The sequence below is a fragment of a genome, unplaced genomic scaffold (genome assembly GCF_019419815.1).
Source record: "Pyrus x bretschneideri cultivar Hongxiangsu unplaced genomic scaffold, Pyrus_bretschneideri_v1 Contig85, whole genome shotgun sequence".
NCBI lineage: Eukaryota > Viridiplantae > Streptophyta > Magnoliopsida > Rosales > Rosaceae > Pyrus > Pyrus x bretschneideri.
In genome coordinates, this window is record NW_025999826.1 from 239,145 (window position 1) to 266,390 (window position 27,246).

The window sequence follows — 27,246 nt, forward strand, 5'->3', positions numbered from 1 at the left end:
TGGTTCTTAATCCCAACCCATCTTGTATGTCCACACACATCCAACGAAACATTCTCTTCTTCACTACTAATTTTTGCAACGTGTTGATTTTAACACTCAGATAAACTAATGAAATTGGAAATAAGCACTCTGCAGCTAGAACAGTTGCAACAGTTCTATATTATACACACAGTTGCAACAGTTCTTTGTTATACACACGGTACAATAATATTCCAGAATATTACCATCCATTCATAAACTAATTAACGCTTTGAAGAACTAATTTAATTAGTGGTGGCTATGATATTACCAGGCAACTTGTCCTTGATCTTCTCCATCATACTTCTCTTCTCAAAAAAAAAAAAAAACTGTTAATAATCATTTCGTTTTTAGTTTTCTCATAACACTCAAAAGAAAGAAGAGTGTGGAAAACAACAAACCGAAAGCGTAGAGAACTTGTGAATAGAGAGAGAAAAAAAAAAAAGAAAAAGATATGTCTTACGCTCGAGCTCGAGCTGCCAGAAAGACTCAGTTCACTACCAAGACTGCCATGGGGCTGCTGCTGTCTGCGCTCACCGACGCCATACCCATGAGATTGATTATTATGGTATGGTTATCTGAATTAACTGAAAGCAGGGACTATTTCATCCTTTTTTCTGTTTTTAATAGGTGGTTCCACGAAATACTGTCGGTGATGTTCCCTTGGAGTGGTATCGGGATGAGAAACATATTGGTTATGACATTAAGGGGAAGAAGATAAAAGAAGAAGGAAAAAGAAGATAAATTACAATCCTTTCTTGCTGGTGCTGACGATTCAAAGAACTGGTGCACTTTTATCTCTAACATGATAGCCATCAATTATTTAAAGGATTGATATAAATATCTACTATTTTCAGGCCAAGTTTAAGTGAAGAATTTTGGTGCATATAGTGTAACATCACGTTACAAACATGCACCATTTTCTATGTTGCGTTTCTTTTTTCATTTATTGTTTTGGTTTAGAAACCAATTTTCATTGTTTATAAAAAGAGTACAAAGAGAACAAGATGTCTAGCGAATATAGAACATTTCTTTATCAGCCAATTAGTTAGTAATACAATCACATCAAAATGCTAAATAACAGCGGCCTTCCAACCCGAAATTATTACTAAGTATGGAATTCCCTGGAACTCTATAAAGACTCAAGCCCATAAAGATGCCCAGAAACATACTCTATGACAGAAAAATCCACCATTTCAGCATCCTTATACTGAATTCTCACGACATGGACTAAAACACAGCGATCAATCTATATTTCCCCAACATAGACTTGCAATGGAAAAAAGTGCTGTGCACTTTCTGCCTGAATTTACAACTGGCATGCAGACTAGCAAGTTGGTGTTCCTTCTTCTCTTAATGAAATCACAAGTATTGAACTCGCATGAGAAGTTATCCAGACAAAGACTTATACCTTGGAGGCACTTCAGCCTTCCAAATCATGAGAGATGGCTTAAAGCAGTAAATGGTTTTTCAATTATCTGTCTTGTATATTGTTTGATTATCTATTCCGTTACCTTTTCTTGTTTTGAATGTTTGAATGTTTTTTTTGTGTGACTCTGGTATGCTTTGTTACTCTTCAGGCGCAAAATCTATGATGAATATAATGATGAGGAAGTAGAACAGACAAAAGAAGATATCAAATCGATTAGTAGACTACTCGAAGGAAAGGCTCCACATGGTGACCTTGATCCATATGCAGTCTGTAAATCCTACTTATCCAGTTCTAATTAATATGATATTTCTATTGATACAGATGAATTCTGATGAGTCCATATTATACCATACATTTTACCCTATTCATAGTTATAGTTTATTGGTTATTTTAGTAAAATTTTGATACTTTGAATTATATTTTCAATGTAGGACATTCGACTTCCTCCGGAGAAAAACGTGATCAAACGGATGAATTTTGGAGTGTTTCCAATTAAAGGATGTTTGTGAGTCTTTCAAGATGATTGTATCAAAATTTCAGATTTTCTTCGTGAGTTTTTTAAGATGATTGTATCAAAATTTGAGATTTTCTACTTAGTAGTTTGACCGTGGCAATGAAATAAAAGCCCAGCACGTAGCCTTACCAGATTTACGTTTCTGGACGTTTTCGATATTTTGAAGGTCAAGATGACATGTATTGAGGAAGATTCCTTCTGAGATTGATTTTCTGAGAAGTCTGAATTTCAGTTTAAATAAGAAACCTTTTATTTTCTGATTTATTATTTTATTATGTTTCCTAGTTTTATTCTAAGACCTTTTAGGGTTTTATTTTGTAGTAGTATAAATAAGGTTTGTTAGCCATTAGGGTTCCCGACGAAACATTGGGAGAACACGCACACTACATTAGAGAGCTTTGGAAGTTTATTTTCAAGATGTTTTCTTTCCATGTTCTTAATAATATTTTGTTTTATGATTGTTTGTAACTAAGTTCTTTAGCTAGGGCGAAGCCACAAGCCTTAGCATGAATATGTAATTTTATTAATTTGCTTATGAATGGATGCATGCTTGTTTTGAATTATTAATCATCGTGATTAAACTATCTAATTGTCTTAGTGATTCGCGATCATTAGGGTTTTTAGACAAGTAATTTAATATAATTTCTGTTGGAACATCACCCTGAAATTGACAAGGGTTTCTAGCGACTAGTAATTGTAAGTTCACTTAAGGTGAACATTACGCTCGCAAGGGTTGCATGATTTTTCAAAAGGTTTTCACAAAGCTTAATGAGTCTTGCATGTTTATATTTAATCTGAACATCACAGACAGATTGAATGTTAGATATACATTTTCGCTTGAACATCACGAGAAAAATATGTATTAGGAAAACCTAACCTTCAAAGCATGTATGTAGAAATTCATAACTAATTGGTAAAATTGCATAGGATTGTTATATTGACGGTGGAACCCTAGGCTTTTACAAATTGATTTTCTTTAAATTGTTCTCTAGTTAATTGATTTAATTGTTTTATTTTAAAATTCGTTTTTATTATATTAAATTCTAAAATCAACATTTTCCAAACTTTGGTTTAAATAATTAATTAAGAGTTGGTTTTAAACACAAATTATTCATTCAATCCCTGTGGAAAACGACCTTACTTGAGCTGCTATACTACGACAACCTTGTTCTCCTGCAAGTATATTTAAGTGTTTTTATCCCTACTTTTGTAGGTAGTAAAAATCCTATCAAATTCCTTATTAAAGTTGAAGTAAAATTCCCCATGTTTCAAGTGCAGCCATATGTTGATTGGTTTAAATGGGATGACTCCAAGCATCCACTGTCAAATGCACCTGAATCCAAGAGACGATTCATTCCTTCAAAATCTGAAAGTAAATTGGTCAGGCATGTTAAATGTATTTCTCCTGTTGTGTGCTTTCTTTCTTTTTCCTTTCCCTTAGTTTTATTTTATTTTCAATGTAGCTTGTGAAAAATAGACAACTGTAGTAGACTTCTGTTTTTCTGTTTTTTTCCTTCTAGTGTTTAGGTCGCACAAATTATTATTGTCATCTTTTTCAATTTAAGATGGCTTCTTGTTCCATGCTCTAAGCTTTTTCTGATGATTCTACAGGTTAATAAGTTTAAGTTGGCCATTCGTAAGGGTTTAATTAAGCCTAAGAAGTCTAAAGAGGAGGAGGAGGAAGAAGAAGAAGAAGAAGAAGAAGAAGAAGAAAGTGTTTGCCCATTGTAGGAAGACGACTCTAATTCAATGGAAAAGAATAACCATCTAACTTAAATTCCTACACCAAAGCCAAAGTTGCCAGGTACTTGTTTTCATCCACATTCTCAGGATTGTAAAAAATCAAATAGAGAGCAATTCCTTTTTGTTCAAATGGTATTAGACATAGCTTTTAGGTTGATTAACATGTAAAAGGTGAAAACTTTGCAACATATAATTTTGAGAAAGGTTAAGTGCAGAGAATGGATAATGTTCTTGTATTTTCTTAAATTGGAATCGAAGAAGAATACACAGAGAATATATCATCAACACAGTCAAATGGCAGATCTTATTTTTCAGGGATCAAGGACACATCTCTAGCCATTGAGGCCATCAGAGGCTGCAATCCTTCCACTTGGGAGAAGATCAAATGACATAGTACAATCCAAAACAGATAGGAATAACAGCTGTGCGGGTTTCCTAAATTAGAAACTAATCTAGCCGTTGTAATTTAAATCTAACTGCTACTTCTAAAAATAGTAAGTTCTTCATCTCTTCAATCTCTACATTTGCTTCAACTTCTTTATGCAGGATTATCGTCTGCAGCTCGATATTAAGCTAGTATGCAGCTTAATTCTCAACAGCCTTTCCTAAGCTGCTTATTGAATTTACATCCAGTCTCAATCTTAACTGATTGAACCTCACCTTTGGCAATGCCTTTGTAAATATATCTGCAAGTTTCTCTTCACTTCTGCGGAACCTTAAATCAATCACACCTTCTTGTAGAGCTTCTCTTATGAAGTGATACTTTCTGTTTATGTGCCTAGTCTTCTTATGGAAGACTGGATTTTTGACCATGGAGATGGTTGACATATTATCACAGAATAAGGGGGTTGCCTCAGTTTGCATTTCTCCAAAGTCATCAAGGTCAAATTTCAACCAAATAGATTGTGCTGTTACCTCAGATGCTGAGACATACTCAGCTTCAACAGTTGATAGTACACTGTGTTTTGTTTCACAGAAGCCCGGGAAAATACCCCATTGCCAAAACTGAAAGCATACCCAGAGGTGTTCCTATTATCATCTTCACTACCTGCCCAATCTGCATCACAAAATCCAATGAGAATTGCATACTTGTCTTTCACATATCCAATGCCATAATTGAGAGTCCCTTGCACATATCTTAGTACCCTTCTTGCAACTCCCAGATGCTTCTTTGTACAACTGTTCATAAACCTGGATAACAAACTTGCACATACATCAGATCAAGTCTAGTTGTTGTTAAATACAATAGGCTTCCCCACAATTTTCTTGTAAAGTCCTTCATTAGCCAATTCACTCTCATCCACTTTCTTAAGTTTTTCACCAGTGTGCAGAGGAATAGATTCTGCTTTGCAGTCTTCAAGTAGAGACTTGGCATATTTACTTTGGTGCATGAACACTCCTTGATCAGTTTGTAGTATCCTCATGCCTAAGAAATGATGTAGAAGTCCAAGATTTGACATTTCATATCTCTGCATCATTTCTCTTTTGAACTCACTAAGCATCTATTCATTACTTCCAATGTAGACAATGTCACCAACTTATATTGAGACAATTATCAACCCTCCTTCATTATCAGACCTTGTATACAATGTGGCTTCACTTGTGCTTCTTTTGAATTTACGATCTCACTATACCAGGCTCTAGGTGCCTGTTTAAGTCCATGTAGAGCCTTCTTTAACTTGTAAACCCTGTGACCTGCATCTTTCACTTCAAACCCTTCAGGCAACTCAATATACACTTCTTCATCAAGCACACCATTTAAAAAAGTCGATTTGTCATCCAATTGAAATAGTTTCCAACCCTTTTGTGCTACAAGGGCAATCAGAGTTTGAATTGTGTCCAACCTTGCTACTGGTGCAAAGGTTTTATTGTAGTCTATCCTAGGTTTATGTGCATACCTTTTAGCTACAAGTCTAGCCTTGTGCTTTTGAACTGTCCTTTCCAAGTTGAGCTTAGTCTTAAACACCCATTTTACACCTATAACAGGTTTGTCTACAAGCCTATCAACAATCTCCCAAGTGTTATTCTTTTCAATCATTTCCAACTCTTCATTCATAGCCTCTTGCCAAGCTATATCACTTGCTGCTTCTTGATAGTTCTCTGGTTCTATAATGCACATGTGACATCCTGTATATATATCTTCCAAAGTTCTTAAGTTCACTGGAGTGGAGCTAGGTATGGAGCCTTGACTAGGACTTCCACCATTGTTGTCAACTAACTCATCAATACTTATGTTTAAGTGAGAACTTCCAGCATTGTTGAACTGAGATGCATCCATTGATTCTTCTCTAGTTTCATTTTCTACATCATTCCCTTCAAGATTGAAGGGTATTGAGATAGACTGCACTTGGTTACTTTCCCAATTCCATGACTGGCTTTCATTGAAAATCACACTCCTTGAGAGTACGATCTTCTTAGTTTACAGATCATACACTCTATAGCCCTTTTCATAGCTATCATATCCCATGAATACTTCTTTTTTGGTTATCTCATCAAATTTATGTCTCAGTGGTGATGGAACATGAATATAGCAAATACAACCAACTACTTTTAGATGTTTAATTCCATGCTTCCTACCTGTGAAGGCTTCAAAAGGTGTTTTATCCAACACAGATGTTGTAAAGTATCTATCTTGCAGATACACAATTGTGCTCACAGCTTCTACCCAAAAAATCACTAGAATTCCTTTCTCAACCATCATGGAACTTGCCATTTCACCAATCGTTCTATTTCTTCTCTCAGCAACTCTATTTTGCTAAGAAGAGTAAGCAATAGTCAGTTGCCTCTCCATTCCCATGCTTGCACAGTAGTCCAGAAATTGATGAGAGGTGTATTCACCACCTCTGTCACTTCTTAGTTTTTTTTTTTTTTTTTTTTTTTTTTTTAACTAAAACCACTTTGCAATTCAACGAAGGCTTTGAACTTCTTAAACACATTAAAGGTATCAAATTTATTTCTGACAAAGTATACCCAACATATTCTCAATGGACTCATTTTGCATTGGTCCACACACATCAGTGTGTACCAACTCAAGTGGATAGCTTGCTCTCCACGCCTTTTCTGTGTCAAATGGTTATCTGTGATGTTTCCCTGATACACACCCTTCATTTTTGCTAGATCAGTTAATCCAAGTACTATTTCCTTTTGCTGTATCTTCTTCATACTTCTAAAGCCCAAATGACCCAACCTTCTATCCCAAATCCATGAATCTTCAGTCACATATGTTTTTCTTGCTGCAGGGGTTATAGATTCTAGTGAGAGAGGAAAACATTTATTTCTAGCCATTGTCACTCTTGCTACAACATTATTTAGGCTGTTGTGATCAAAGATTATTGCCATATTCCTTCCAAATAGAACATAGTATCCATGCTCCCTCATCTAACCTACACTCAGTAAGTTTTCATCCAAACCTGGAACCATCAACACTTCATTTATATAACTTTTCCCACGCTAAGTTTCAACAACTAAAGTGTCTTTCCCAATAGCTTGTACAAGGTCTCCAGTGCCCATTTTAACCTTACATGTCAAAGATTTGTCAATTTTTATCAACACAGACTCTTGAGAGGTCATATGATTGTTGCAGGGACTGTCCACAAACCATACAGTTCTATCTTGTGCAATTGATCATTGAGTGACAAGCATAGAACATGGTTCCTGTGGTTACTTCTTCTTTCTTAGTATAGTTGGCTACTTGTTTGTGACTATCACAGTCCTTTGCAATATGACCAAAGCAGTTGCACTTTCCACACTTGGCTTTTCCTTTGTATCTGCACACACCAAAATGGTATTTCTCACAAACTTGGCACTGTGGTTTTACACCACTTTGACTACTAATCCCTTGTTTGTTTTGTGAATTAAATTTATTATTCCAGTTTCCTCCAAGGTTGTTGTTCCAACTTGAACCATTGGTATTGTTGCAGTTTCCACCTTTGAGACCAATTCTTTCCCTTCTTGTATTGCCCCTGCCACTTCTGGTTTTGCTTATTTTGTGAACCTTTATAAGTTCCAGTAGCTTGATTGTTTCCAACTCTGAGACTACTAAAGGCTCTCTCAGTTCCTGTCACCTTATCCCTTTCATCATACAAATCTTCTCTTTTATCATAGACTTTGACAAATGCAATGACTTCTTCAACTCTAATGGCATCTAGATCTAGAGTTTCCTCTATAATGGACACAATGGACTTATACCTCCTGCTTAGACTCATCAATAGGTTTTGCACAATCCTTTTCTCAAGCACATTTTCACTAAGTGACTTTGATTATTCACAATAAAAAAACCTAGCCAAATAATCATCTAGGGTTTCACCTTCTGCCATTCTCAAATACTTAAAATCAGCCTTAACTGCTTGAAGTTTTACAGCTCTTACCTTTTTATCTCATCTGAACTCTCTTCTTAGAATGTCCCAAGCCCCTTTCGTAGTCTTCTCATTTATGATGCGAGGGAAGAGCTCATCTTTTATTGCTCCCTGAATGAGACTCAGCGCCTTGGCGTTTTTGATTCTGTCTTCTCTGGAGATGGTGGGTGCTTCCACAGGAACTTGCTTAACCTCACTTTCTTCATCTCTAGAGCCTTCTTCCTCCTCGGGAATTAGCTGCGGATGTACTCCGAGTTCTACCACATCCCATAGATCATGTGCTATGAGGACAGTCTCCATTTTGATAGCCCAAAAATTGTAATTTGAACCATCGAACTATGGTGTTCTTAAATTTCCACTGGAAGAATTTGATCCCATCATTTCTTAGTGAGTATTAGTGAACCAACCAACAAAGAAACCACCTTTATCCCTTTTGGGAATTTTTCTTAGGAAGAACCTCCTCACAGTTGACACCCCTTTTTGGTATCAGACCTAGAGCTCTGATACGATGTTCAAATGGTATTAGACATAGCTTTTAGGTTGATTAACAAGTAAAAGGTGAAAACTTTGCAGCACAAAATTTTGAGAAAGGTTAAGTGCAGAGAATGGATAATGTTCTTGTATTTCTTAAATTATAATCAAAGAAGAATACACAGAGAATATATCATTAGCACAGTCAAATGCCAAATCCTATTTTTCAGGGATCAAGGACACATCTCCAGCCATTGAGGCCATCGGAGGCTATGATCCTTCCACTTAGGAGAGGATCAAATGACATAGTACAATCCTAAACAGATAGGCATAACAGCTGTGCATGTTTCCTAAATTAGAAACTTATCTAGCCGTTGTAATTTAAATCTAACGGCTACTTCTAAAAATAGTAAGTTCTTCATCTCTTCAATCTTTGCATTCTCTTAAACTCCTTTTTGCAGGATTGTCATCTGTAGCTCGATATTAAGCTAGTATGCAGCTTAATTCTCAACTCTCAACACTTTTTGCTTGCGTGAAATATCCTGAGACTTGATGGAAATCTTAAAATTTAAATTTTCTTTTAGGCCATGAGGAGTCCTTTATCCATCTCCGGAATACATCCCAGCACAAGAAGAGATCAACTCTTACCAGTTAATGTATGAAGAAGACCGTCCTAAATTTATACCTAAAAGGTAATATAGAATGTGAATTGAAATTTGAACTAATGTTAATTTGTTACTCTCCATGATTGTTCAGCTTCTAACACACACTCTATTATCATACTGGTTAGGTTTGCAAATATGAGAAGCATCGCTGCATATGAGGGCAATGATCAAATTTATTCACAATGAATCATTTATATGTTTCAGCTTAAAATAGACCCTGAATCTCTCAAGCCCAAGCTACCGAGCCAAACGGAACTTAAGCCTTACCCTGTAGCATGTTATCTTGAGTATAGAGGCCACAAGGATACAGTTACATCAGTTTCTGTAGAAGCTTCAGGGCAGTGGATTGCATAAGGTATCAACGTCATGCTTAATTGTCTGTTACTTTCAGTTAGGTAATTGAAATTGGACGTAAATCTCATCATCTGTTGTGGTTCTTACAGGTTCATTGGATGGAACTTTGCGTATTTGGGTGGTTGAAATTGGTTGATGTGTCAAAATCTGCGGTAAATCTCATCATCTGTTGTGGTTCTTACAGGTTCATTGGATGGAACTTTGCGTATTTGGGTGGTTGAAATTGGTTGATGTGTCAAAATCTGCGATATTGATGAAGCCGTCAAATATGTGGCTTGGAATCCTTATCCTGAGCATTCTATAGTGGCTGTCTCGTGTAACTATGCATTCAATATATTTTGGTTTCATTTTTGCTTTACATTTATTTCACTGGGGATCTTGTTACTTGAATGTGTAAAATGACTATCGCAATCTTTTTAGGGGACAAGACGTACTTCTTTTGAACACTGGTTGTGGGACTGAAGAAGTACAGAAAAGAACTAAAGAACTTCTCTCTGTTGAGATGCTTATGCCTGACGACTCTGGTCAGTGTGAGATTGTTAGTGCTTTGAATATCATTTATTAAATGAATGGCATCTAACCTTTGCAAAACATATTGCTTATACGGGCACAACAGCATCCAGTGTAAGCTGGCTTCATGATGATAAACTTGAGGGAATCAGATTAAGGCATTCCAAGGTACATTGGCCTTTTCCTTCATCAATTTATTTGTGGTGGTTCGAGTATATGAATGTCTTAACTGTAAGTCAAGATTGGAAGGATGGTCTTCTACGAAGATTCTTAACTGTTTTCTTGTTTGGTCCGGTAGACCGTGGCTTCAGTAGAGTGGCATCGTAAAGGAGACTACCTTTCAACAGTGATGCCAGCAGATATCCTTTTGCATGATGCTATCTCTTTATATTATCATTTGCAATTAAGTTAATAATTTATTCTTATACAAAAAGAGATGAAGATATACCAAATTAGTTATCATCTCCTTGGATTTTCTTGACTTTGGCTTTGTTAGAAATTCAAATAAAAACAGGCTGTAAAAGGTTGCTGCTAGCTGGTAGTTTCTTTACAGGTTGTATCCACACATGCTGCAACTACAAAGACTAAAGTTTCCTCCATGTGCTAGCTGAAAGTGTGTTGAAAGACAGCAGAGATGTGAGCTGCTGTGTGCAAGCTGTCCAAAGTTCACATGATCTGTTTGCATGTGTTGTCTTATTGTTTATTCATTTTCTGCTTGTATAAATAAGCCTCCTTGCTAGGCTTTAGAATCATCCCATCCGAATCCCACTTCCAATTGTGAAGAAGCTTGTAAGCTTTCTTATTCCATCAGTTTGTAAACCTTTTGTCATATATCAAAGTCCAAGTGTTTTGCCAAAGCTTGTTGCTTCCCTTCTTTCTCTATTTCTTTCTTTGTCCAATTTTATTGAGAGTGCAAAGTGAGAGGTGTGATAGAGTTTGTAAACTTATCACCCACATATTTTGGTATTGAGTAAGCAAACTCCGGTGAATACCAACAATTGGTATCAAAGCCAGAATACCATTATGGCAAGTGCAGTAGCTATGGCGTCCAATTTAGTGCAACTCCAAGTTCCCACATTGAAGAAAGAAAATTATGAAAGATGGTGCATCCAATTCAAAGCATTGTTTGGATCACAGGAGCTATGGGAAGTTGTCAGTAGTGGGTATGTTGTACCCACTGCCGAGCAAGAAGCCGTATATACTGCGGATCAAAGGAACACTCTTAAGGACTTACGAAATAAGGACCAAAAGGCGCTGTATCTTCTATACCAGGGTTTGGAATATTCAACGTTCGAGAAGGTTGCAGAAGCAACAACAAGCAAGCAAGTATGGGATACACTCAGTACAATCTACAAAGGAGTAGATCGAGTCAAGAAAGTGAGGTTACAGTCACTTCGAGCAGATTTTGAAACTGCTCACATGAATGAAAGGGAGAGCATCTCCGACTATCACTCAAGGCTCATTGTGATAGTAAATCAGATGAGGAGAAATGGCGAGAGACTCGATGAAGTACGAGTTGTGGAGAAGATACTCCGGTCACTCACATCTAAGTTTGAGCATGTGGTGACTGCCATTGAGGAATCCAAGGATTTGGAGGTGATGAGCGCAGAGGAGCTACTAGGATCCCTCCTAGTTCACGAGCAACGCATTCAGAAGAATGCAAACCCCACAACGCTAGAGCAAGCTTTGGAGTCAAAGTTGAATATTGACAAACCAAATGGAGGTCGTGGGCAGTGGAACTCACGTCGTGGGAGTTCATCTAACCGTAGCCGAGGACGAGCTCGAGGAAGAGGTCGAGGCTATGCACAAAATCGAGGTCAATCTCAGGAGTGGAGATCTACTCGAGGAAAGGCGCATATCCAGTGTCACAGTTGCAAGTAGTATGGACATTATGCAAATGAATGTTCATATAAAAATGGTGAGCATGTCAACATGGCAGAATCAAGTGGAAATGCTGGTGAAGAACTTACAGTCTTACTAGCACACCATGATATCAGTAGCCAACAAGATGTCTGGTATTTAGACTCTGGTGCAAGCAACCACATGTGTGGAAATAAGAAGTTTTTTGCCGAACTAAAAGATGGGGCCTATGGATCTGTAAGTCTTGGTGACTCCTCAAAGTTGCCAGTTGAAGGCAAAGGGAAGATCAAGATCATCCAGAAGGATGGTAAAGAAGAATACATCTCCGATACCTACTACATACCAGGTATGAAGAGCAACATTCTAAGCATTGGTCAACTGCTCCAGAAATGGTACATTATACATATGGAGAATATGTTTCTCACTCTCAGAAATGCAAGGAGAAAACTTATTGCACGTGTTCAAATGTCAAAGAACCGAATGTTCCCGTTGAAGTTGAACACAAAGATTGGGAGTTGCAACATCGGTGTAATGGAAGATGAGTCATGGAAATGGCACCTTCGATTTGGCCATCTTCATTTCAATGGCCTAAAGTTGCTGTCAAGTGGAGGAATGGTTTGTGGTCTACCCCAAATTGAAGCCACACGCCAAGTATGTGAAGGTTGTGTGCTTGGCAAGCAAGCACGACTATCGTTCCCTGTTGGTGATACATAGAGAGCAAAGGCACCACTGCAGTTGGTACACACAGATATATGTGGTCTATTGGATCCCATGTTTTATGGAGGTAATAGGTATTTTATTACTTTCATTGATGATTTTAGTAGGAAGACTTGAGTTTACTTTCTCAAGGAGAAGTCGGCTGCCCTAAGAATCTTCAAGGAGTTCAAGGCACTCAAAGAGGCTGAAAGCAACCACAAGCTTGTGGCTGTGAGATCAGATAGAGGTGGAGAGTACACCTCCAATGCTTTCCAAGCATACTGCAAGGAGCAAGGAATTAGGCATCAACTTACTGCTGCCTATACCCCACAGCAAAATGGGATAGCCGAAAGAAAGAATCGAACCATCCTTGACATGACAAGGTCCATGCTTAAAGAGAAGAATTTGCCAAAAGAGTTATGGGCAGAAGCTGTAGCTTGTTCGATTTATTTGTTGAATCGATGTCCAACAAAGAGTGTCAAGAGGATGACACCACAAGAGGCTTGGAGTGGATACAAGCCGAATGTTACACACCTAAGATTTTTTGGGTGTGTTGCATATGCTCAAGTTCCAGAAGCCAAGAGGAGGAAACTTGATGATAGAGGTGAGAAGTGTGTGTTTGTGGGCTATAGTGAAGAGTCCAAGGCGTACAAGCTCTACAACCCACTAACTGGCAAACTAGTGGTTAGTAGAGATGTCATCTTCAGTGAGGAAGAGACATGGAAGTGGAACAACAAAGAAGTCAGTAAAGAGAAGATCGTCTCCACTGATTTTGAAGAACCAGAAGTTGTACCACCTATTGAGCAACAACCTGCTCAAACAATCACAACAACTCCAGTGCACAGAATTGCAAGGAGTGGTCCTACATCTAGTGAGGAAAGCAGCTCCTCAACTCTAGTGAGGTTAATGAGTCTCACAGAGATTTATGGACAAGAAGAAGAAGAAACCAATTTTTTCTGCTTCTATGCAGACCACGAGCCTCTCTCATTCAATGAAGCTGTGGAAGAAAATTGTTGGAAAAAAGCCATGGAAGAAGAGATCCATGCCATTGAGAAGAATGACACTTGGGAGTTAACAAAGCTCCCACCAAATCAGAAGGCCATTGGTGTTAAGTGGGTGCACAAGATCAAACGCACTGCAGATGGGAGTGTAGATCGGTACAAATCAAGGCTTGTAGCAAAGGGCTACAAACAGAAGTATGGAGTGGACTATGATGAAGTCTATGCTCCAGTTGCAAGACTTGACACGGTAAGATTACTAATCTCTCTTGCCGCTCAGCATAAATGGAAAATTTATCAATTAGATGTCAAGTTAGCCTTCCTTAATGGAGTTCTTGAGGAAGAAGTGTACGTGGAACAACCGGAAGGCTTCCAAGTACAAGGAGAAGAAGAAAAGGTGTATCGTTTGAAGAAGGCTTTGTATGGCCTCAAGCAAGCACCACGAGCTTGGAACTCAAGGATTGATAACTACCTTCACCAAAATGGATTTCAGAAATGTCCATACGAGCATTCAGTTTACATGAAGAATGGTGCAAAAGGGGAGTTCTTAATTATTTGTCTCTATGTAGATGACTTGTTGTTTACAGGAAACAATGAAGCAATGTTCTATGAGTTCAAGCAATCCATGTTCAGTGAATTCGAGATGACTGACAATGGATTAATGTCATACTTTCTTGGCATAGAAGTGAAGCAAGGAAGTGACGGTATCTACATCTCTCAACAAAAGTACATGAGAGATATATTGGAGAAATTCAATATGGACAAGTGCAATATTGTTAACACTCCAGTTGCAACTGGATTGAAGCTGTCCAAGGAAGGAGAAGGTGAGTTTGTAAACTCAACCATGTACAAAAGCTTGGTTGGAAGCCTAAGGTACCTTACAATCACAAGACCTGATATAGTTTATGGTGTTGGACTCGTGAGTCGATACATGGAAACACCAAGGGAGTCTCATTGGCTGGCCGCTAAGAGAATTTTGAGGTACATAAGAGGTACTCTAAACTATGGTCTATTTTATAATTTTGGTGAAGATGCAAAATTATTTGGTTATTCAGATAGTGATTGGGGAGGTGACCAAGATGAAAGGAAAAGCACAACTGGCTATGTGTTTTTTCTAGGATCAACAGCTTTCTCATTGGACTTCAAAGAAGCAATCAATTGTTGCTTTGTCATCATGTGAAGCCGAGTATGTTGCTGTAGCCTCAACCGTGTGTGAGGCAATTTGGTTAAGAAATCTGTTGAAGTCAGTGTGTCATCCACAAGTGGAATCGACTGTGATTCATGTGGATAACGTGTCTGCAATCAAACTTGCAAAGAATCCTGTTCAACATGGAAGGAGCAAGCACATTGATACCAGGTTCCATTTTCTAAGGGACCATGTGAAGCAAAAGACAATTGAGCTTGTCTATTGTCACACAAAGGAACAAGTGGCTGACATCTTCACTAAGCCACTACCAGTTGAATCATTCCGATTATTGCGTGAAATGCTAGGCATGAAGGCGTTTTGATTTGAGGAGGCGTGTTGGAAATTCAAATAAAAACAGGCTGTAAAAGGTTGCTGCTAGCTGGTAGTTTCTTTACAGGTTGTATCCACACATGCTGCAACTACAAAGACTAAAGTTTCCTCCATGTGCTAGCTGAAAGTGTGTTGAAAGACAGCAGAGATGTGAGCTGCTGTGTGCAAGCTGTCCAAAGTTCACATGATCTGTTTGCATGTGTTGTCTTATTGTTTATTCATTTTCTGCTTGTATAAATAAGCCTCCTTGCTAGGCTTTAGAATCATCCCATCCGAATCCCACTTCCAATTGTGAAGAAGCTTGTAAGCTTTCTTATTCCATCAGTTTGTAAACCTTTTGTCATATATCAAAGTCCAAGTGTTTTGCCAAAGCTTGTTGCTTCCCTCCTTTCTCTATTTCTTTCTTTGTCCAATTTTATTGAGAGTGCAAAGTGAGAGGTGTGATAGAGTTTGTAAACTTATCACCCACATATTTTGGTATTGAGTAAGCAAACTCCGGAGAATACCAACAGGCTTTACGTGAATCAAGAGCTATATTTATATACAAGCTCTCTAAAAAGTTTAACCAGACACTTTCATTCAAGTTGCATGGGGTTGCAGTTACTTCAGTTTTCCATCCTACACGGTCTTTCTTCTTCATTTCAACAAAAAAGATTATCAGTGTTTATAATCTGGTGAAGGATGGAAAACTTGTCAAAAAGCTTGAGACTGGACTTCGTGAAGTCTCCTCTACTGCAGTTCATCCTTCTGGTAGATTTTTAATTATTCATTCATTAAGTTTCTCTATTTCTATGCATTATTTACAACTCAATTGGTTTGTCTCGTTTTCTTTACAGTCGTACTCGAATTGTACTCTGATATATCTCGATTTTACTGTTAATGCAGGTGATCATATAATTGTGGGAAGCAGAGAAGGAAAATTATGTTGGTTCGACATGGAACTTTCATCTAAACCTTACAAAACTCTCAAGTATGTTTCACATTTATTTTGTAGATGATGCAAACTATTATGATGATTTGTACTGTTTAGGAAGGGGGATAATACTTTCGTGCAAACTGCTGGCTTATTTCACTTCCAGTGTTACGGACTCTGATATACCCCGCAGAGTGCATAGGTTTTTGGAAGATGTTATTTGTTTGATAGGTCTAATACTAAATGACCAGTCATTAACTATTTGACAAACACCAAACTAACTTTATACAGCATTTGCCTTGTTACTGTGGATGCATATATTTTTCTGACATTTCGAAACTTATCAGGTTGCTTCAGAAGGACATCAACAATGTATCTTTCCATCGTTGGTACCCACTGTTTGCAACATGCTCTCATGACTGCACTGCATATGTTTTTCAACGAATGGTTTATTCAGATCTTAACCAGAACCCTCTTATTGTTCCATTGGAAATAGTCCGAGGTCATACAAGCTCAAATGGGAGAGGTGCGACCTATAGCTTTCTTTATTTTATGTCCTGTTGGGTGGTTTGACAAAGATAATAGAATGCTGCTAGTGCATGTGCGGAATGATTAGTGAAGCTGGGCATCAGATTACCTTCGTAAACATATTTCCATGGGATTTGAATGTTTTTAGAATGTATTATGTGTTCAAGGTTCCTTCTCAAGAATGCAGATATGATAAAATGCTAAGGGGTTAGGAGAAAAAAATGCATAGTTGCAGGCCAAATGCATTGTGAACTCAGTATCATAGCGTCATTCAAACTTTTATATAAAAGCTAAATCTTTGTTTTCCCTGACTGGTATGCAGGTGTATTGGACTGTAAGTTCCATCCAAGGCAGCCATGGTTATTCACTAGCGGTGCAGACTCGGTGATTAGACTATATTGCAATTGAGAGGAAAAGAAAGGTAACGGCCTTTAGTTGGTGCCCGTTTATGGATCCGACTGCTCGGATCTGAATCTTCTACGGTCTACAAATATATTGCTTAATTGTTGTATGTACCATGTGTTGATCGAAATGGTTCAATCATAATTTTGACAGTATACAACTAATTCTTCGTTGTTCGCCTTTATATTTAACTGAAATTCCGTTGTGTGTTCCTCTTTCTTTACATTGAGTTCATATTCCTTTCGTATATTTTGAGCCGAATATGTGGGATTGGATGTTATTGTTTCAGAGCTTGTGATTTCTTTTCCTAGCAGTGAAGGGTAATTGTGGTTAGGTTCAGACAAACCTCAACAGGTCCTTGTAGTTGTCGACAGAACTTAGCAGGTTCCCGCTTGGTGCTTGACAAAATGCTTCATGAAGTTATAATGCCACTTTTTTAAAATATGAAGACTATTTCTTTTCCTAAATTACGTCTAATTTTTTTGTTGTCAAATATTGTTAGAAGCGTTTTTCAAGCACCCTAAACAAACCCAAAGGGGGAGATACATGAGTGCCTGTGGAATTCATGTCGATTAAAAGGACAAATTGGGTGATTCGACTTTAAGCAAAGAATTAAAACGTAATTACCTTCTTTTGTTTGTTTCTTTAAGAAAACGAGAGAGACTCTAATTTTCAAATATTCCAATAAAAAAATATAAAGTTGAATCCTAAGTCAAGATATGTTGAATCCTAAGTCAATCCACTATTTTTCAATTAAGAGAAAATTTTATCTAAAGAAATGCAACTACTACTTACCAACTAGTACTGCGATTTAGTAAAATACCTTTTCAGTTGTAAGTGAGACATCTCAGGTTTAACTCATACGAATGACAATGACGTATATTGAGTTCAATACTTCCTTAATAGATGACCTATTGTGTGGCCGAGCTCAATCTTCCATCTCCTTAAAAAGTAAAATGTCATTGTATAAAAAAGAAAAAAGAAAATTGAATATACTTTATTTATATATTTTTTTTAACTTCTCTTCCTAATTAAATCAGAGTATATTGATGAAAGTGTGCCTCCTTTTGATCTCAATTATTATGTGATTAATTAGTGTTTTGTTGCCAAAATACTGAATGAATATGACAAACACATGCACGTAAAAGCTAATTGTAATGTAAGCAGCACCTTAGCACAAGCTTACTGTCCGATTATCATTAATTTTGATAATTGTGCAGGTTTAGCAGGTAGATCTCGTATAATTAATTAAATTAATTAATATTGTAGCTATAACTTCATTATTTCTGATGCCTTCAGTTCATCGTGTACATGTCTATTAGAAGTTACAGTGCTAAAATTGTTCCCTGCACCCACTTGGTGACTTTATAATTTTTTAATTTTTATTTATAATTTTTTAGAGCTTTTCATGGACCCGCTTGGTGACTTAAACCATAATTCAATCTTTAAGTTTTTATTAACTTTAACTTAGTTGGTTTTATTACCCTTTACCTTTCGTTATTCTTTTTATATTTCATTCATCATTTTGCCTTTTTCTCAGATTCACAATCGTTGGTTTTACTTTTAACCTTGCAAGGGAAACTAAATTATCAGGTCTAAAATCTTGTGAGAAAAACATATAAGCAAATATGGCCTAAATTTAATATTTTGCGTCGAATTGTTTGTATTGACATGCTCATTTCTTTTGCTAAAAAGTTGTAACATAATACAATGAACCACGACTAATAAAGACTGCGACAAAGAATGAAGAATTCATCGATCTAACAGTTTTAAATAGTTTTTGTTTTAATGATATCTGTTTCTACTTGATTAGAGATGCCTCACATTTAACTCACATAGATAACAATGACTATATATTGCAGATCGAAAAATGCATTCTCATCACTTTGCAAATTTACATTGCCAAAAAGTCCTAAAAAGCAGAACAAGGAGAGACTCACATCATATGACATGTGTGGGTTATCATAATATGACGTACTTGACCTATAATTGAGCTTCCATGAGGAGCAAAGCATTAATTGTGGTACTTTTTTCAAGAAAGATCAATCACCATCACTTTGCCTAAGATGGTTGGAAACTTTCACATATGATTGATAATTTTGATACTGATCTTATATTTCAGAATCTGGGGGAGCCTATTTTTTCTTGATTTCACCTTGCATAAAGTGGATTACGTAAGAAAAATTATACATTACAATGAAAATAACCACCCTATCGAATAAAGGCATGCTAAAATTTGAAATTTGTTAGACTTTTAGCCCAAGTGAGACTTTAAGAATTTTAATTACTTGAAGCCGGTTTGAGCATTCTTCAAGTGATGATATTTCTAAATCTTGAAGGGGAAAGGGAAGGATAAATATCTTGATTGTGTTAAAGAAAATGTCTACTTTTCAAACTTTCAATCCAACAATTGGTTCCAATTTGCTAACCTTAGAGATAAAAGCATAAAAGCATAAAAGCATCTTCAAGAGAATTGCTAAATTCACCTTTTTTAAGAAATATGTAGAGCAACATAGAATTTCCTTTCTCACCATTACCATTAATTATTTTTTTTCGAAGGTAAGTATTTCATTATATTTGAATTGAAGGGTTTTACATTAAAAGTCAAAGTATTAAACAACCATTATAACCCAAATTAGTCCTAGACATAAAAGCCGCCTCCTGTAAGGCGAAAAAGGCTACTCCGTATTACAAATACGAGGAGAAAAAATAAAATCTACTGACCTCAACCGTTGCTTCACATATTGAATATAAAGAAGAAGAGCTTCAGTTACAACATTCAGTTGAACCTTGCCATTATTCATATCCACAAGACCCTTAGAATCTGATTCAATCTGAACCACATCAAATTCCATATCAACACAAGCCAACAATGCAGCCCGCACCGCTTCTGCCTCCGCCCTTAAACTAGACTCACATGGAAAATTCCCCACTCCCTCCGCTCCTTAAAAATCCTTGCGAAATCCCATGCCACCCATCCAAATTCCTTTACCCACTCAACATTAATTAATTCAATATAAAAAAATGTTGGAAACATTGAGTCTAATTGCTATAATAAATCACATAAAAAATCAAGAAATAATTCATGAAATTATATATCACAATCATGCATGCACATGAGTAACCAATGTTATATGAACATGATATAATGGATTAGAAAAAGCTAGAAAATATGGTCGAGGCAAGTGTTGGACACTTTGTCCTTAAGACAAGTTTACATCCCACTACAGCGCTCATGGTTGATCGGCGCATGTCTCCCAAGATACAACGACCATGTCCTAGTAATAGTAGCACTCCAAATCACAAGGCTCCATGAACCATGATTGTGTTGAAAACCCTCTCATACAGACTCAATGAGACTCTCTAATATTTAGTGCACTCTATGTATGATTATGTAAACAATAAAAAGTTATGTTTGTGATTATAGGGGGCTTCCCTATTTATGGAATGTGAGATACATGTGATTGCCCGTCCCGAATTATTCGTCCCATAGGTGTGAAATGACGATTTTTCCCTTGGTGGTTATTTGCCATTTTGGGATGTTGTTTTGTTGTTTTTGGTGGTTGACTCTACAGAACACACACACACACCCATACCATACACACCCGGGACCTTTCTCTCTCTCTTCTCTCTCGGACTTCTTCCATTTTCTTTACAAAGTGTACGGACCATTTCGAAGACAACTATCCACGCACGGATCGAAGATTTGAAAGTGGGTTTTGGACTCCTAGCAAGCTCAGGAACTCATCCATACCAATTTTTGGACTTGAAACCCTCGAAAACCTGAGAACCAGGGAACCCCGATTTGGTGCACTGTTCATGCACACATGATCGTGGGGTTTTTAGAAGTTGCTAAGGTCATAGGAAGCCTTAGAATACTTTCACGAAGCTCGGAGAAGCATTTTGGAAGAAATTGGACATCAGGAAGGCCAGGAGTGGCGAGTTGCAGGTTTGGCCGGAATTTTATGGTTTCTCCGGCGAGATTCCATGAATTTCGGGACTTGAAAGTTGTAGTGTTTTGTTCTACTCATTGTAAGCTTCATTTTGGTACAAATTTCATGGATTTTGGTTGAGAAATGAAGAAGATATGAAGTTTTGAAAATTTTCCAATTCCGACGAGAATTTGAGTTGCAGACAGCGGCGCTGACGATGGCAACCGGTGAGACTCACCGGAAAAGACAAGGAATATTCCATCAACTTTGACGGAATATACTAACGGCATCAGGTATATATAACGGTATATTCCATTTTTGGATGGAATATTCCCTAACGCCGTTAGGGTTACCATACGTGTGCCATGCACGTGCCCGCGCGTGGCCGGCGCATCTGGCCGTGCCTTGGCTGATGCGTGGGAGGTCGAAAAATTATTTTAAAAATATGGGGATGTTCGTGAGGTTGAGTAGATCACATTGGTATATCCAAACACCCCATTTGAGCATTGTATGAGACCTATCCTGAGGACGAGCGCAATCACTCAAGGCTCGGGGGTTACGACTCTTCCACATACCAGTGAGTGGGCTTTTGGTTTTCCGTATATACCTATATACTTGTGGTTTTTCCCAGAAAATGAAATTGAATGTTTATATGTTTTAAATGCCATGCATAGTTTTTGCCTATTTTATTTATGCATTAGTAGTTGCATATAGGTATGTTTGGTGTTACGGACGCACAGGTAAGTGCCAGGTAAGTTTATAGTTTATGGTTGTGAATTAGTAGTTATGTGAGATGCATTGAGAGCTCATAAACCTACAACCCGGTGTTAGTGCTCCCGCCCAGAGTAGGGCACAGTCTTTCATGTGATGTTCACCTCTTGTACCACACGCTTATCTTGGATCTAAGTTAAGTGCACAGTTCTGTCGTACATACCACTTTATGTGGTTCCGACTCGTAGGTGACCCGCGATTATTCACACAGTCTTCACATGATCATAGCACTTGAGTGTATTTATTTACACCCAGTCCTGTCGTACAGACCACTTTAGGTGGTTCTGACTCATGTGCAGGTGTAGTGATTGAGTTGTGGATTTAAGCTCTAGATTCAGCTGTACAGGTCACGTTAGGTGACTCTGGCTGACATATATTCTGCATTGATTAACATTACTTGGGTTACTTACATCATATGCTGAGTTAGTTGACATGGCTTACATACATACATATTGTGAATGTTGCTACTCTGAGCATGGTTGTGATATATTTATATATTCTATTTTTTGGGAAATTATACGGGTTTTACGGAGAGGGGTTAGAACTTTTGAGATTGAAATGATTTTGAAAAGCTTTGTTTTTGCCCACTCACACTTTCTGTTTTGTGCCCCTCCAGGTTCTACTTAGAAGTGCTTTGGTGTCTCACGAGGACTTGACAGTGGTTTTGACAGAACATCACAAATGTAGGATCACCTTTGGGTGTTGTGTAATTAGTATTTGTTCTTCTGGACTGCACTTAGGCTTTCTGTGCTCTGATTATTGTTTATCACACTTATTCTTACACTTGCGTATTACTTTAACTAGCTTCTTTAATAGTTTGGTTTTTATTTATTCGTACTTTTATTATTATTTTTGCTTCCGCACTGTGCACATGGCTACGTCACCCTCACGTGATGGCCATCACGCCTTGATTTCGGTTGGGGTGTGTCATATGTCTTTGGAAAGCATGTGACTATTCATGAAGAGTCAAAAGTTGCAACACTTTATTTAAGTGGACATATCTTTCTACCAAAAGGCTCCACTTCGAATTTCCATTCAATTAATAAATTTAATGTAATAATATTATTATTAAATTTTCCAACAATCCCCCACATGAATGGCAATTGACTCAATACCATGCAAATGACAATGCAGACACTAAAGAGAGAATTCAGTAGGAAAAGTACCGCATCGAGATAGGTGGCTTTTGGCTTTGAACCTTCCGTAGTGAATTACTATCAGATTTACTTGGCTAATCAGTGAATGTGATGTCTTGAATTGCTCGGCGTGAACTAAGACAATAGTAATCACACAATACCCTTCCAAACACCCAGTGGTTGCTCGATTGTGTTCATTTTGCCTCTGAATAATTCTTGATTTCTCATGAGTGCTTTTAGAGTACTAAGCCCTTCAAAAATTCTCACAGGAATGGCCCCATTCTTCACTCAAGATAGATGACTTCCCATTAAGAGTATCCTGCAATACCCCACTTGTTATTTCCAAGTATGCGAATCATTAAAAGCAAAGCTTATCCTAAATACACTACAAATAGCATTGTTTCATCATAGGACATGGATTGGAGATTATCTCCGCAGTGCTCCCATTGAATCATCCACAATTCGGTTGTCCCCTTAAACCTAGATCTTGGGATCTCTAGTCAGCTAGGTTGGGTTGCCATTATGGCGATTCTTAAAAACGTAGGCTTTTAACTCATTCCCCTCAATGATACAACTTACTTTCTAGTCAAACCTTTAATTAATTGGATCCACTAGGTTGATGACTATCTCTTATGGTGCACACTTTCATTTATGAAATTATATTTTATTCAATAGTAGTTGTTTTCCAACATAATTCCTCCAAACATGCATTCGGACTTGATAAGTAATTTGCTAACACTTGAGTAAACTCCTCCACATTTAAGGTATTTGCTAGAAGATCTCCAATCTTTTGATACCTTAAAACTTCAATTTTAAGAAATAGTCGTAATTTCTTTCTAGAAGCAAATTACTTTTACATTTTTTTTATGTATATAACATTTCTCAAAAAATAGCTATGCCACCCCCACAATTCCCTCACATTGTGGTTGCTTTTTAATGCTATCAATTACTCATTCATCGTACTTAAGAAGTAGTTACCAATGAAGGTATTGTCTCTTTATCTATCTTCACTTCCAGGCTTTCATGCCTCAGAAGTCATTTATGTTGGAAATTTTGATGACATGGATGCTACTTCACCCACAACAAATCACAAAAGATAAATATTAGTAAATGATCATTTATGTTGACATGGTAAGTTATATAAAATGGTGTAATAACAACAAAATACTTGTCTTTTATATGGTAGAAGCCATTCTTCGTCGATACTTGATTAGAACACGATTTTAGGTTGAGGTGTGTAGTCATTATCCTTAAGAGTAGATTTTGCCCCTCTAAGACAATGTTTCAGTGTAGCAAGTTATGGTGCCCTACCCTCTAGGATACAACAACCTATGATCCTTGTAAGCGTACACTCGCAATACATAGATTGAGTGAACAACTCGATTCTTTCCTTTGGCATATAAGAGGTGGAAATTATAATAGCATTTGAGAGAATACATGAGATTAAGAGAAGATAAGATGATGGGATTCTTTTCAACTAGTGGAATTTGTCAGAAAGAAAGAATTTGAAGTTCAATAGCCAAAATCCATTCAAAAGATAAACAATAAAAAAAATAAAAACAAGAAGAATCTACATATATATAACAAATTACAAAAGGACATTGGAGGATTAAAGTGATGATTGTAATTCAAAGTCCATCAATTGTAATTCAAAAGCATTCATTATACCTCAACGCTATAATGCATCATTTTTCAGTTTTACAAATCAAAACTGAAATTAGGAATTTAAAACAAATTGAACAGTATTAAAGTGACCAATAAAGAATTGTATTTTGAAATACCCAATTAAAATTCTAACAACCCCCCACATATTTCAAAATACAAATCGACTCACAAGAAGAAGGGAATTAGAGAAACACAAGTATAATGGGAGGACAAGGAAGTACCAAAGGAAAGTGAGAATCCAACACATCAGAACTGGTGTCTTTTAGACTATGAACTAGCCTTAGGACGAGTTAGCCGTAACTCATAGAAATTTAGGAAAATTAAATTTTCTATGAACCAAGATTTCTTTGTGTGAATCATAGGACTAACAACCCACATTGCATCCTCGGGTTGGTGCTCATAAGTGCTCTAGAAAACCTGCCTAAGCTCTCATAGGAAGTGGCCCCACTCCAACACTCAAATTGGTAAAACCATCAAGTGTGCATTGCAGTCAAGCACACCACCTATATATCGGCTATGGTATTCATTAAGAACACAAGTTTAACCTCACATGCTGCAATAGTTGCACTATCTACACCATAGGGATAGATTCTCAATAATGTTATTGACATAAATTGATAATGCACGCCCAATCAACGAGTGACTTGTTCTTACCCATATGAACCTACTTCATGGGATCTCCATTCACATAGGTTGGGTTACCATCACTCTTGATCGATGTTATAGGCACAAGTCTCATCCCCTTCAATTTAACAATCATCACTAGCATTTAGCTTAGTGGATTTGTCAGAGGATATCCTAGATCCAATTCTGACCTCAAAATAATTATATCAAATACATATGTATAAGTCATTTAGCTTATGCTCTTATAGCTATGATATCACAGATGATGAACTGGTTTATCTCTTCCACAAATAGTGGGATATCTCAAACCAAATAAATTGGTCTATTCCACAAAGGGATATCACAATAATAGACTCAAACAAAGTTGGTCTCTTCCATATAGAATGGGATATAACAAAGAGGTTGTTAAGCCTCAAAGAAATATCTTTTCCAACAAGTGTCAACTCATGTTCCAATCCAAAGTGATCTACATATCCATTTAAGATATCTCTCCCAAGCATGACATCTCAACATAATATGGCATTTACACATATAACATTACCATAAGTTGTTTAATAAAAAATTACCATCCATTTCTAATTAATATAAACTGTATAGTACCTCAAAATATTTAGCATTCAGAATGTGCCTCTGCAATGGTCGATGGAACTTTTCGGTACACCTGCCTAAATCCTTTACATCGCACCAACTGAGTGTTAGTATCATAGTGGCCACACTTAATTTTCATACCAAAATTGGTGAGAACAAAATTAGTTCCTAACGTATTCAAGATAAATCTAATGACATGCATATGAACAAAATTTCAAGTATGTCAAAATTTATCCAATATACCGGGCTCTCCTCCAATTCCCACAATTTTAAATGATGTCCTGAAATTTACTCAAACAAACTCATTAGTGATTACATCTAAAAGATGTATAGCAAAGCTCATTTATAATATTCATAATCACACGGTCAAAGCATCTAATTAATTCCTCCAAGCAAAATTGAGATGGAGAGATACCCTTACAGTTTAAAGATGCTATAAAATTGATATGTCAATATTGTCTCTTAATCAAATTGTATTGACACCGTGGAAAACCAATATAGCAGCCATAAATGTCACATCTCGGTCCGGGCTCCCACCACATTCCAGGCTCGACTCCACTATAGCACGATATTGTCTGCTTTCAGCCCCGACCACGCCCTCACGATTTTGTTTCTGGAAGCTCACACGAGAACTTCCTAGTAGGTCACCCATCATGGGATTGCTCTTGCGCACTACTCGCTTAACTTCGGAGTTCCTACGGAACCCGAAACCAGTGAGCTTCCAAAAGGCCTCATGCTAGGTAGAGATGAGAATATACGTATAAGGCTTACAGGATCCACTCTCCTGGACGATGTGAGATGTTACAATAAAGACAATGAGGAAATGCGAATTAATCAATTTAAAATGTAACATGTCTTATTCTTTTAGCCCCATTACTAGAAAATAAGAAAGAAGGAAGATTCAAATTAATTATATCAAGTGTATATGCATATGCTAAATAAATTTATATTTAGTTTAAGCTATCATAGCTAGGCTATCAGCACACAAAGACTTTAGATAAACCTGACCTCTTCTGTAAAGGGAGATACAAAATGGTCTTTTCCATAAAAAATAGAAAGTCTCAAACAGGTCCAGGCCACTTAATTAGCCTTAACTATTCAACCTACATGTCACACATCATTCGTTAATCAAAACTACCTCTTATATGTTTTGTACCAAGAATATAACTTTTCCAATACCTTATACTGAGATGTACCCCCACATTTTTCTAGTATGTCACCATCTGCAAAAAAAACCTTTTTAGTGAAGGGGCTCTCCACCCCAACCGGTTAGAAGATATAAAAGTAATAATTTGCAAGTATTCAACATATATCTCATAGATATTACAGCACGTTAATTTGTAAATGTCAAAACACGAAAAAATATTATAAGCAGTAATAACCAATTAGTAATGGCACGCTATCATAACTCATATTTAATAATTAAGATAGCCTCTTTGATGATTGTTGTATAAGCAGTAATTCCCTGGAACTCTATAAAGACCCAAGCCCATAAAGATGCCCAGAAACATACTCTATGGCAAAAAAAATCCACCATCTCAGCATCCTCATACTG

The 27,246-nt window shown here is 37.0% G+C and overlaps 1 pseudogene; it reads left to right on the plus strand.

The window, feature by feature from the left end:
• The first annotated feature begins 472 nt into the window (after positions 1–472).
• Positions 473–17,193, plus strand: LOC103944781 (annotated as a pseudogene).
• The last annotated feature ends 10,053 nt before the right edge of the window (positions 17,194–27,246 follow it).